Consider the following 13076-nt stretch of genomic DNA (forward strand, 5'->3'; position numbering starts at 1 on the left):
CCCGGCCCGAGCGCTCTAATCCCGCTCACGTCCCAGCCCTCGTTAGCATGGGCCGAGGCGCGCTGGGGCCGTGTGCGCCGTGGAGATAAGGCACTGCCGCGGGTCCGCCCGCCCCCGATAAGCGCCTCGGCCATTATGGGCCAAATGATTCATTTTAATTTGGCAATTTCACCGGAGGGAGTGGAGACTGGTTGTGCGGCGCAGAGACCGGCTCCGAAACGCGCACTACGCCATCTCGGCCCGGCCAAAGCCTCTCAGGAATCCCCACGCCCCACAACCTCCCTCACTTCTTGTACCTTGCAGACGCTCTTCTTCCTGGACTCTGGCCCGACACCGTGTCCGTGCCTCTGACAACCAACCACCCTGACACCCAAAACGTCACCTGCCAACCTCTCTGCATTCTTTCTTTCTTCGGTGTCCTGGACCCCCAGATTTCAAGGGAGCAGTTTCCCTTGTCTCAGAAACACCCCTTGCTCCTAGCTGACCCTTCTGCTCAACGCTGAGCCCTTTCTGCTCTAAAATAGGGCAAGGATCTCAACCCCAAAGGGGTCTGTGGGAGCTAACCTGATGTCAATAGATGTAAACGTCCATTTGCTTGGTTTCAGAGTCCAAGGAAACCATTCCACCCTCCTCGCACAATACTTTTCATCTTGCTACTAAAGCACTGTTCTGACCACTCTAAAAAGCTATTTTATCTTAAAAACAGTCCTGAGAAGTTGGTGTAGTTAAAAAAAAAAATTCTCAGCTTACTGAGGCTCAGAGTGTAAAAGTAACAAAGTTACATTTCTAATGAGCGGTCGGAGCCTGGGTTTGAAGGAAATATGGCCGAGGAGTCTTCCCAGCTCAGCGGAAGAGCAGCCGCTACTACAGCCCAGACTCAGCTGAGGGCACAGGGTTCATCTCTTTCAGAACCAGGATTTGTGCTGTATGGCAGAAATCTGAATTCAGTGACAATCCAGTGACTGGAGCTCTACTCTGGAGAGTATCTAGGTTTATTCTTCAGTGATGGAGGGGAAAGAACACAGGCTCAAATGTTAGCCACTTAGCTCTGAGACTAAGTTTCCTCACTTATAAAAGAGAGATATTTTCTACCTCACAGAGTTTCGAGGATAAATGAAATAATTTAAAATTAAAGAAAAGGGGGGCGGTATGTAGCTCAGCTGTGCCTCACCTGCCTGGCAAGCCCATTGTCCTGATAATGGATAATGGGACAATGTGTAGAACCTCACCCAGTCTGCACTCCAGAAAAACACTATATGCATTTGCATGGGAGATCTGGCTATCATGGTAGAGAAGGAAATTGAGGCACACAGAGATAGGATGCTGCCAAACTCACAGTGATCTAGCAGCGATGCCAGGACCCAAGGTCCACCATCCCATGCACATTCCACAGCGGTACTCCTTATGCCAGGCTGCTTTGTCCCTCTAGTATTTCCGGTTTGGGCTCCTTTTAGAGTCTGAGAATGGAGGGAAACAGTCTGATCAGAGAGAGATCCAGGTAAGGACTGATCCTAGTGGGTGGCCTCAAATGGATTTTGGGGGGGGTACCAGGGATGGAACTCAGGCCCTTGTGCTTTCAAGGCAGGCGTCAGAATCACTGAGCTAAATCCCCAGCTCAAATGGATTTTTGGCCCCTCCCAGTGATCAAGATGAGTCACTAGGAAGGTACAGGAATTCGGGGCAGCCTGGCCCTCAGTTCCGCTTGTGTTCTCTGATGACAGGCAGACATGCAGATACAGGCAAGTTTCACAAAGTCCCATGGTGTCAGAGCCACCTGTGTCCTGTGAGTCTAATTTCCCCACCCCTACCTCACAAAGCCCTTGCCTTTGCATGGCTATGTCACTTAATAGAAAGAGTAAAAGGCTGCCACCTCGGGGCTTTGAGACTCTTGGGCAAGTCACTTTCATGCAAAAAGTAGCTATCCTTTCCTAGGTAGACAGTCCTAGGTAGGGCTGCTTTCCTGAGAAAGTGAGGTAAGGGCTGAAGCAGAAGGAAAATAAATTCATGAAAGAAACAGAAAAGGGACCAGTATGGATGAATCAAGCCAGTAGACAATTTAAAACACAATTTTTGGAACAATTTTGCTTATTTGCTTCATAGTGTCCTATATAGGATCAGATTTGTTTTTCTAGAGGACTCTGGCTGCAGTGTGAAGTGGGGGTGTGTAGGTGTGGGAAGAACACTGGGGGACCAGGTCTAGGGTGAGAAGATAAGATCTGACAAAAGTGAGGACAGGAGGCTGAGGATGGCATGTTCCTAGGGTGTAAAGCTGGGCTTGTAGACCATCCTGGGCTACACAGTGAGTTCAGGACCAGCCTAAACTACATAGCCAGACCCTGTCTCAGGAAACCTAAACAAATGTTAAATAAAACTGTGTAAGAACTGAGTTTGAGGGTAGGGACATGGTGGAACCCAGAGAAACCGTTGGGTTTCTGGCTGTCATGGTGGGGTCTGGAAGCCAAGGAGAAGGGATTATGGTGTGTGTGTGTGTGTGTGTGTGTGTGTGTGTGTGTGTGTGTGTGTGTGTTTCAGTGCTTAGGAACTGAATCCAGGACATTCCCTTTTGGTTTTGAATTCCTTATATGTAATGCCTTTGAGGCGCCCGCTTGTTGTACTGGGCCTGAAATGACCCTGCCCTACTCCCCCACCGGTCTTGGGGAAGGAGGAGGTACCTAAGGAAGCCTTTGGTCCAGCCCACGAGAAGGTGTGCCTAGGCTTCCCTCTTCCGCGGTGCGGCAGTGTTCTCATCACTCTTTTCAACCCAGATCAGATGCTTGTCGCTCGACAAGTTCCAGCTCCTGACGTTTGGCAGCCACCTGACCTCGTCCCGTCCCCAAACCCGGCCTGGGGTTGAGGCCCGGTGACGTCTACAGCCTCCCCCATCCCTGTTTCCGATAGTGGGTGGAAAAACGGAAACTAAGTGCTAGCAGGGCGCCACCCGAAATAGCATCTGGTGCCTGTCGGTCATCGCGTTGTCCGGGAGTCCAGGAGCAAGAGACCCAGCCCTCAGCCCGGCCAGGAAATGGCAACTCCCCCCCAACCTGCCCGCCTCCCTGAGCAGGGGCCTCGCTCTCTTGGGTAGGAAACCCGGAGCCGGAGCCGGGTGGGGGTGGCCAGGGGCTGGGAAGCCTGGAGTTTGGTCCTGGCAGGCTAGGCTTTGCCTGAGGCCTTCGTTTCTCACCACCACTGCCCAAGACTGGGTTCCCTACTCCCCAAAGCAAGGATTTTCACTTTTTCAAGTCCTTCTGTCTACCTCCCCTGTCCTACCTCCCCTGTCTCTGGGGACTGGAAGATCCCTGAACTTTCCCCCCTGAGTTTGTCCTCCAGGAGGATTCGGTTTGCTGCAGCCTGATGGGTAGTTGGCTGTATTTCCAACAAATTTATATTGCGGTTACTATGTGCCAGGTACCACCCTAAGCACTTTATCATATCAATTCAGTAAATCCTGACAACAACCCAAAGATGTAGGGATTTCTAGGACCTCAATTTTGGAGGAAGCACAGAGAGGTTGAGCAGCTTGCAGAGAATGACCAGCTGGTAGATGGTGAGGCAGAATTCACACCAAAGGCTGACTGGTCTAGTGCCATGACGCTTCCCAGGCAGCAAAGCAGGTCCTCTGGTGGGATGACTACGGCTGCAGGATTTTAGGCAAATGACTCTATCTCTGAATTTAATTTTCCTTATTTGTAGAAGGGAGGAGATAGTTGTCTATACCTCACACTGGCATTTGTAAGGATATTGTTACTGGGGAACACTTCTATTTGAGGAGACATCATTACTTCCCCTTTCCACTTCGTTGTGACTGTTCTCTCCATTTCTGTCTCTGTTCCTGGAAGAACCCTGGCCCATCAGTGAGCAGGCTTGAGCTAGAATTCCAAGTGCAAGAGTCTCTCTATGATTCCAAATCTCAACTTTGCAACCATAATTTTCAGGGATAGAAGAGGTGATTCCTGGTCACCTGGGAACTTCGCAGAAAAGTCAGTTGTGTGGCTCCACCTCAGGTTTTCATCAGCCATCCAGGTAATTTCTGACCTGCACAAAAACATTGGAGAACTACTGCTTTATTTACAACCTCCATCTATAGCCCAGAAGAAAGAAGAAGAAGAAGGAGAAGGAGAAGAAGAAGAAAAGTAATTGAATGTGTTAAGGAATCACTGTACTTTCTAATGTCTCAAGGTTTTCCCTTTCCTCAGTCCATGTTACTTTCAGAAGACCAAAGCTGCTTCCTTCCCTTAGGAAGGATAGTGCCTATGCTTGTCTGTCCTCAGGAGCAGAGAACCCCAGGAACCCTGCCATATGTGGTTTTCCTACCAGAGCTGTGAGAGAGGGATGGCACCTTGCAGAACCAGCCACCAGCTCTCTGCCTAGCAAGTGGTTAACAGTCACTGAGAACGGGCCTCGGCCCATGTGTACACAAGAGACAGTGGGCTCCTGAAGAGGGTTGTATGGACTGAGCACCTGTTGTGCCTGCTGTGCTCCATGCCACAGCCTCTGTCACTGTTCCTGCCCAGGAATCCTGCCAGGCTGCTGCTGTGTCCTCGCGTTGAACATGAGGAAGTAGGCACATCTAGCTGGTTAACACACCGGCCAGCTTGGCGCCAGTGTCCCCTCCATTCTTGCTGATTGTAAGGAAATATTTGTTACTTTGGGAGAAACGTCAAAAATTTTAAAACCTTGGATAGCATTATGATAAGGTCTGGCCTAATTCATTGTGACCCTCAAAAATACAGGCAGAAGCAAGAATTTGACACAAAGATACTCAAAGCTGTGTTAGGGAAATGCAAATTAAAGACACAATGAGCTATCATAATGCACCCCATTAAAACATCTAAAATTTTAGGTGTATCATTTCATCAACATCAGTAGTTATTTTGTAAAGTGACATTTAGTTAGTTTCATGTAAAAAAAATTTATAACCTAATGCTCCCTTTAGGATTTTCTCTTTAAAATCTAGTTTCATTGCTCCAAGTCTGGAAAATGACTTAAAATGTTAGCTGTAAAGAGATTTTGGGTTCACCCTGTGCCATTGATCTGGATAATATAAACTGACTCTGCAAACTATCAGTTTTGGAAGTAGATTTTGAGATTACTTCAGTCTTGTCAGTAAAGAAGCCTAAGTGATGTGATTGATATTTTAAAAAAATAAACTAAAATGTCTAAAATTTGAAAGGCCAACAGTATCAAGAACTGGTCAGAGTGTAGACCAACTGGAATTCTCAAACATCATTGAAAGGAATGAAAAATTTAATTCAACTACCTTGGAGAACTCTGTTAGATATAGACATAAATATAGAGCTTACAAACATACATTTACTGATAGAATTGAAAAATAACTATCACAAAACAGTTTTACTTAAATATTCATAGTAGTTTTGTTTTTTTTTTTTGTACCGGGAATCGGACTCAGGCGGCAGAACCACTGAGCTAAATCCCCAGTTTCAGTAGTTTTATTAATAATTGCAAAAAGGGCTGGACTTGGTGGTGCACTCCTGTAATCCCAGCACTTTGGAGGATGAGTCAGGAGGATTGTCACAAGTTTGCGACCAGCCTGGGCTACATAATGAGTTCAAGACCAGTCTGAACTCCATAGCTTTGTCAAAACAAATGAACCAAAAAATTAGCATAAAAGCCAAAAGCTAGAAACCATTTGAATGTCTGTCAACAGATGAATGGGTAAACAAATTCTGGCAAACAAATTCCACTTGTACAGTAGAATACTACTCCGCAATGATAAAAGAACATTGAGAACAATGTTTTTATTTACTTAATTAATTTTTACTTTTATATTTTGCAGTTCTGGGAATTGAAGCCAGGATCCTTGTACAGAGCTACATTTCCAAAACCTTTTCATGTTTTGCTTTTGAGTGGGGCAGGGGATTTAGCTCAGTGGTGCCGCCGCCTGCCTCATAAGCACAAGGACCAGAGTTCAATCCCTGATACAAAAAAAATAAAAGCAACAAAAATATACTAAAAAATAAAATATATATCTGCTACAAAACCAAAAACAAATACATTTTTTAGTTTGAAACAGGAGCTTGCTGAGTTTCTACATTTTCCAGGCTAGGCTTGAAATTGCTATCCTCCTGCCTCAGCCTTCCAGAGTGCTAGGATTACACGCACACACCACCACACTAGGCAAGCTTATCCTAGATTTTTGAAAGAAACAATAGTAGAGAATGTTGTATGACCTCCACAGGGTTCTTAATATTATGTTTTATGATAGCTCATTGTGCCCTAATGTAAATTTGAGCATTTTTAAAAATGAGATTCTCGGTTATCTTGCTTGGTATAAGGAAAAAAAAAAAATCTCCAAAACAGAGGTCAGACACAAAAAAAGTATGTCTGACTCCATTCATACGAAAATCTAGAAAAGGCAAAGCAAATCTGTAATGGCAGTGTTCAGACCAGGAGCGATGGAAGGGCCATGAGTACAAAGAGATGCAACAAAGCTTTCTGGGTAAAGGAAATATTCTATATCTTATATGGTAACCGGTAGACAAGTGTATGCATTCACGGCCCATCCAGTGGGAGCTAAAATGGATACATTTTATTGTAGCTAAATCATGCCTCAATAAAGGGACCTGGAAGTATTGTTTGTGGCGCTGCTCCAGTCTTACCCTGATCAGCCTGCCTGGGCCTCTGTTGACATTGCCTCTTCTCCCTCTTGCTGCCCTGACTGGCCTCCCATGGGCTCTCCATCCAGTCCAGTTTGTGCTGCTCCGAGCCATGGACATGAGTTTAAGAAAAGACCTGGGGATAGAGAGCAACTGAACTGGCAGTGTTCAGAAGAGCGACAGGGACATCCACCAGGAAGTAGTAGGGTCACTTCTTCCTTTGACCCTCAGTTTCCCTGCGCATAATAGGGATATGTAGCACTGTCTCCTTTTTATCTCTTATCATCTCTCTCACTCTGCTTCTCATCTCTGCCTTCTCTATTTTAAATTCTTGCTCTCCCGCTCTCTGAATCTGCTCTCCTTTTCTGCCCCTGGCCGGTCTTCTGTCTTTAATCTGACTTTCATCTTTGCCCCTTTCCTCCCTTCTAGCCTCTGCTCAGGCTGTCACAAAAACTGCAGTCCTGCAGAGGGACCCTGGGGAAACCAGCATCCCAATTCTTGCATTAAACTTCTCATAGGTGAACGGAGTCATAAACTGGTCTGTCGGCTGTGTTGGATAGGGAAGGAGGAAAAATGAAAAGGAAGAGAGAAGGGGCATTTTCCTAGGGGACATTAAAGAGATGTCTGGGCCACCAGCAGTGGCAGGCGGCCTCCCCTCTGTAAGGCCTGGGTCTTGTGTGCACAGCCAGAACCCATTCCACAGGGCAGAGCCTCATAGGTGTTAAGAATGCACCACTGGTTATCAGGCGGCCCTCGGCTACAACCCTTCCTCAACTTCTCTTTGCCTCAGTTTCTGCATCTCAAAAACAGGGGCAAAAGTAACGCATGATTCACTTGGTTATTTGAAGATTTGAGGCATGCACAAAGAGCTTAGCACAGTGCCTAGCAACAACTAACACATAGAAGCTTTGGTTTTTATAATAAGCCTGTGCTCCACCCCAGGCTCTGTATTCAGGCCTAGGAATACTGAGATGGAGGAGACAGACACACAAGCAAAAAATTACAGTGCAGCTTAAGATGTGCCCTATAGCAGAGGCATTTGCAAAATGTTTTGGGAATCCAGGAGAGGGTGTGTGTGTGTGTGTGTGTGTGTGTGCTCATTCTGGCAGGGAAGAACGAGACAAGCTTTAAAATACTGGTGTCATCTGCTCATCTGCCTTGGACTGTTAGTAGCAGGGGCAGATAGTAGGAAAGAGCAATAGCAAGTGCAAAGGTCCAGTGGTGGGGAGGGGAGGGCACATGGGGACTATAAGAAGCTGAGCGAGAGTGTGGTTCTAGTTAGATGGAGGGGCTTTGTGGTAGATGAAGTGAGAATGGCAGGTCAGGGCTAAGAAAACACAACTCACTAGCTGTACTAATTCATTCATTTTATTTCCTGTTTACTAAAGACCTGCTGGGGCACAGAGAGCCAAGGAGTTCCACTGCCTGCAACTTTCAGCAAAGCAGAAGTTTTGTTTGCTCCCATGTTTCTTAAACATCCCCAAAACATGGAACAATCACACCCATCTGGTGTCTGTGCAGCCCATCCAGGCCCTCTGAGATGGTGGCCATGTTTATGGTGTCTTTATTTCACCATGTGCAGACTGGGCTATTAGAACACTGCAGGTGCATGGTAGAGAAATCAGAAGGAGAGAGATGGAGCTGCAGGGAAAAGTGTGGGAGAGGGAAACTACTATAGGGGATGAACTTGGAAGAAGAAGAACTAGCCAGCCCGCCTGGCCCTACAAACCAGCCACGCACAAGTGTGACAAATGGTTCTATTATTAGCTGAGACCCCATCCAGGGGTGGCCTCAGTGGAGGTGGTAGACACTCCTAATCTCTACAGATAGTCTCTGTGGGGAAGAGGGGGGGGCACGCAGGGGTATGTAGAGTCATAGCACTGCCCCTTCCCTTCAGGGAGATGAAGGGTCTGGAGCAAGTCATTCATCGGGAGTGACTCATCCGTAGAACACTCTTCCCATCCAGCCAGGGCCATGACCTGAAGTCACCTCATTAAAGCATTATGCAGGCTTCAGGGAACCCAAGCACATGCCTGTCAGTCATGGGCCCTGAGGGAAAGAGAGGAGCAACAGGAGCATCAGGCATGGGCCCTGAAGCCAGACAATTCTGGGTTCAGCTCCAGTTTTACCACTTACTTCATTCACCATATGACCTTGGGCATATCACTTAACACCGAGTCTCCACAGCTTCACAGGGATAATCGTGACCTGATACTCAGGTTAAGAACATGGACTCCAGAACTAGATGACCAGAATTGAATCCTGACTTCCTGTATTGGCTATGTGACCTTAGGGAAAAGTATCTAAATTATATAACCTCCTGTTCCTAAATCATATAACCTCCATGTTCCTAATTTCTACCCTTTAAAATGCGGAATGATAGCATCACATACTTCACACCATCATTATGAAGAGGAAGGAAATTAATGGGTGTGACAGATGAGACATAGCAGGTGAGTTAAGTGAGGACTAACTGCTGCTCTTAGGTCCTCAAACTGTTACTGTGATTAGATGAGAGAAGGTAGATAATAGTGCTATCCCCAGTGATCCTAATGATCCACGATGCAGCAAACAGACAGTATCTCGTAACAGGCAGTTTCTGGCCTTCAAAAAGACCCCAAATAATCTCACCATTCTTCTCTCCAGTGTATTCTCATTCCACTGCCCTAAATCTGGACATTGTGACTTGCTGCAGGTCTTTGCTTCTGGCTCTGGCCAGTTCTCTGTGGTTGTACTTCTGAGAGTATCTGTGTGTGAAGCTGCCTGCTTGCTGTTGCCTTGCAGGGCTGCTGTGAGGTCTCAGTGATATACTGAGTAGGGCTCTGATCAGTGATAGGTGACTTTGATCCTGCTCGTGTCTGAGCATGCATACATGCATGCCTACAAAGTCAGTGTCTAGCAGTGCCTTCTTGTTTTGCATTGTGCTCCCAAGAGTTTAGCACAAGACCCCTGGCATAGTAGAAGCACGCTGCAGTGGCTCTTCACCAGACGAGGGGATCTTGTCTAGTCCCTTCCCTTGAAAAGTCTAGTGATGGGAACCCATAGCCAACATGCAATCTGGCTGTAACCCTTATGAGGACAAGAGGACCTGAGAAGGGGCTATGGAATTTCAAAGAAAGAACAAAATTACAGGATGGTAGAGAAGAAAACATTTTAGCTGGGTTTGAAAGGTGCACAGGGCTTTGAGAGTTTAGAGGCAAAAGAAGCAATCTGAGCAAAGGCAAGAATGTTGGAAACGTGTGTGTTTGTGAGTGTGTAAGGGTGTTCCCTTCCCTTTTCACTGTTGTGTGTCCAGGGGAACAGAAGGCCCTGGTTGGATTACTCCATCCCTAACTTGCTGACTCAGTCCGTGCAGATGATAGTACGCCCTGGGAGGCTGGAATCCCGAGTTCCAGTCCCACCTCTGTGTGCATTGTCCTACGTGAACTGGAGCAAGGCCCTTCTCTTCTTTGGCCTGTGTCTTTATGTGTAAACAAGGACCAAGTGATTTCTGAAGTCCTGCAGCTCTGACACCCTTGGATTCACATCATCTTTTCCATTTGTGTTTTTAATTAGCGCCCCCTGCCCTGGTGGCACCATACCTCCCGTGAAGAAACAGGACACAGAGTTTTCCCCAAATCCATCCTTTTCCTGGAGTTCACCCTCCAACCAGGAAATGGGGAAGCAGGATTTCCTCTGAGGATGTTCTCTGTGACCCAGACGGTTCCGGTTATAGGAGTGGAAGGAAGAGATAGGGAGCATCTCCTGCACCTCCAACGGCCTCCAGCCTTTGCATGGGTTTTGTTTTCCTTCCACTCAGACTTGAGCTACTTAAAAACAGGGAATATATAATGCAGAGCTAAGAGAGACATGCTGGTGTTCCTCAAAAAGACATGATTGATTATTCAACATTTGGTGACCAGCACAGAATTCTCTTTCTTTTATCAAGTAAGTATGTTAAACATTATTTTTAAAGTAGGGACATCTTTCCTTCACCTATATCTATAGAAATCCTTCAAGATGTTTCAAGGCCCAACTCTAAAGTGCTCTCTTGCTTTCTTTCCTCTAGACATTCATATCCTTCTTTGTTGCTGCTATTAGTTTTTGTGGTACTGGAGAATGAATCCAGGGCCTTATGAAGGCTCAACAAGTTTTTCTACCACAGAACTACACTGCCAGGCCCTTCATATTTCTAGAACCATTATTCTATGCAATCACATGTCAGAGATGCACAGGGTAATTCTTCCCTACAAAAGCTGGGAAATCAGACAAGTGTCATCACACTCTTATAATCCCAGGTACTTGGGAAGCTGAGGCAAGAGGATGACAAATTTGAGATCAGCCCAGGCAACTTAGTGAAACTCTCTCAAAATAAAATAATAATAAAAAGGGCTGGGATTATGTTCAGCGGTAGAGCATCTCTGGATTCAATCCCCAGTACTGTAAAACCAAACCAAACCATACCAACAGTAAAGCCAAACTTGGGAAAATAAAGATGTGATTTGTCCAGTGCCCCAGCGGTCAGGACAGAACAACAGAAACACAATTGTTACTGACTCCTAATGCAGCAGTCTTCCTGCTTTTCTTATCCTTGGTCCCCTGCCCCAGTGCTATACCTGTTCACATCTCCATGCCTTCACACAAGTTGTTCCCTTTTCAGATACATCCCCTCCTTCTCTTTCCAGTTGTTCTTGATGCCGGAAAAGTATCACCACCCTTCAAGAGCATTCATGGAATAATCATTCTCCCAGCTTTTGTTATATTTGCACATCTTATATATAAGCATTGACTCTATTGCTAGTGTTTGCACCTCCCTCCCCTGTTAGACTGAGCCCATCTTATGCTCAGTGTCCAGCTCAGCACCTAGAAGGATCATGATATACCTGTTGAATAACTAATTGTGAGAAGGGTGGTGGTGTGGAGGGAAAATAGACAAGAGTAGCCACTACTAGGATGAGAGGTGGTGGGCAGTAGGCTGGTATCTTGGTTAATTATGATTGTGACTTTTCTCCCACTTTACTTTGTGTCTGTTTCATCATCTGTAAAGAGGAGTGAATTATGCCAGCCATACAAGTGTCAGTAGGGTTTTTGTTGCAAGAATCATATGACAAAACTCATAGGAAAGCCCTTTGAAAAGTGTGAAGCAGGGCTGGGATGTAGCTCAGCCGTTCTGCTGCCTGTCTCGCAGATACAAGGTCTCAAGTTAGATCCCTGCTACAAAAAAAAAAAAAAAAAAAAAAAAAAAAAAGTAACAATAGGAAATGAAAAGTGTGAAGCAATCTGCAAATGCAAAACATTACCATGAGATTTACAAAAGCATCCCTGTTAATGTGGGAGGCTAGGAAATGTCTGGTCCTTGTGAGGCATTCCTAGAAAATAGGGCAAAGAGGCTTGGTTCCTCTAATTTCCTGGCGCTCCTAACGCAGATTTGGTACTAGCTTGCTGCTTTTAGTCATTGACATGAACCCTTTATCCTTAACAGAGCTGAAATTGCCTTCTTTAGGCCACAAGCTTCTACTCTGGGTTGAAAGGCAAGCCATTCCTTCCTGGAGCAAAAGAAAACCAGGCAGCCAGGAGGAAAATGCAGTATTTATAGACAGCAGACTGTAGTATTTGAAATCATTTGTTCAGTTCCACATGCATTTCTTCCAGGAAGCTCTTCAATTCTTTTGGACTCAGAGGCTTTCTTAGTGGCTTAAAACTGTGTGTTCTGGAGTTTCTAGAGTCTCTAGAAACAATTTGTGTGGGTAAACTCCTTTCCTAAGGCTGTTTCCTCACCAGTGAGGATTACACCCGCAGTTAGTCAGGGGACTTTAGGGACACTGTACGTGAAATACTCTGCATCCCAAGTCCTAAAAAAAAGGAAGCTGTCGCGACTACACTGCTGTGGTTCCTTAGAGTCTGGGTCACTCATTTGGGCTTTTCATTTGATACCATCATAATTCTTGCTTTTTTCTCTAGAATCTTTTTTGTTGTGTTTTTTGGTACCAGGGATCAAACTCAGGACCTTGAGCTTGTGAGGCAGGCAGTGGAACCACTGAGCTAAATCCCCAGCCCTATCTAGAATCTTCATAACCTTTACAGGGCTTTATCAAACACATCTACAGCCACTTTTGGGGGACTTGGCACAGAGCAGGGCAAGTAAGAGGCCAAGGGAACATGGAGTGATATTGGTTTCAACTGACCAGAAAGACACTTAAATTGGGTGAGACACATGAAGAAAGGTAGGAGTGACTGTCAATTTATCAGGACCCAAGTTAATGGGCTTATTTCCCAGAAGTTAGATAATAGATCATTTCCTGACATTTGAACCAGCACTCATGTATCTTATAAACAATACCCTGTGGGACTGGGTGACAGAAATTCAGAAAAATGTCACTCAAGAGGCAGATCATTTTAATCCAATTTTTCCAGTACTAATACTTTTTTCCAAAGATGCCTAAAGGTTAGCAGAGCAACTAACTTCTCATAGTAAAACACTAT

The sequence above is a fragment of the Fukomys damarensis genome, unplaced genomic scaffold (assembly GCF_012274545.1).
Source record: "Fukomys damarensis isolate Sample0158 unplaced genomic scaffold, DMR_v1.0_HiC HiC_scaffold_23, whole genome shotgun sequence".
Lineage (NCBI taxonomy): Eukaryota > Metazoa > Chordata > Mammalia > Rodentia > Bathyergidae > Fukomys > Fukomys damarensis.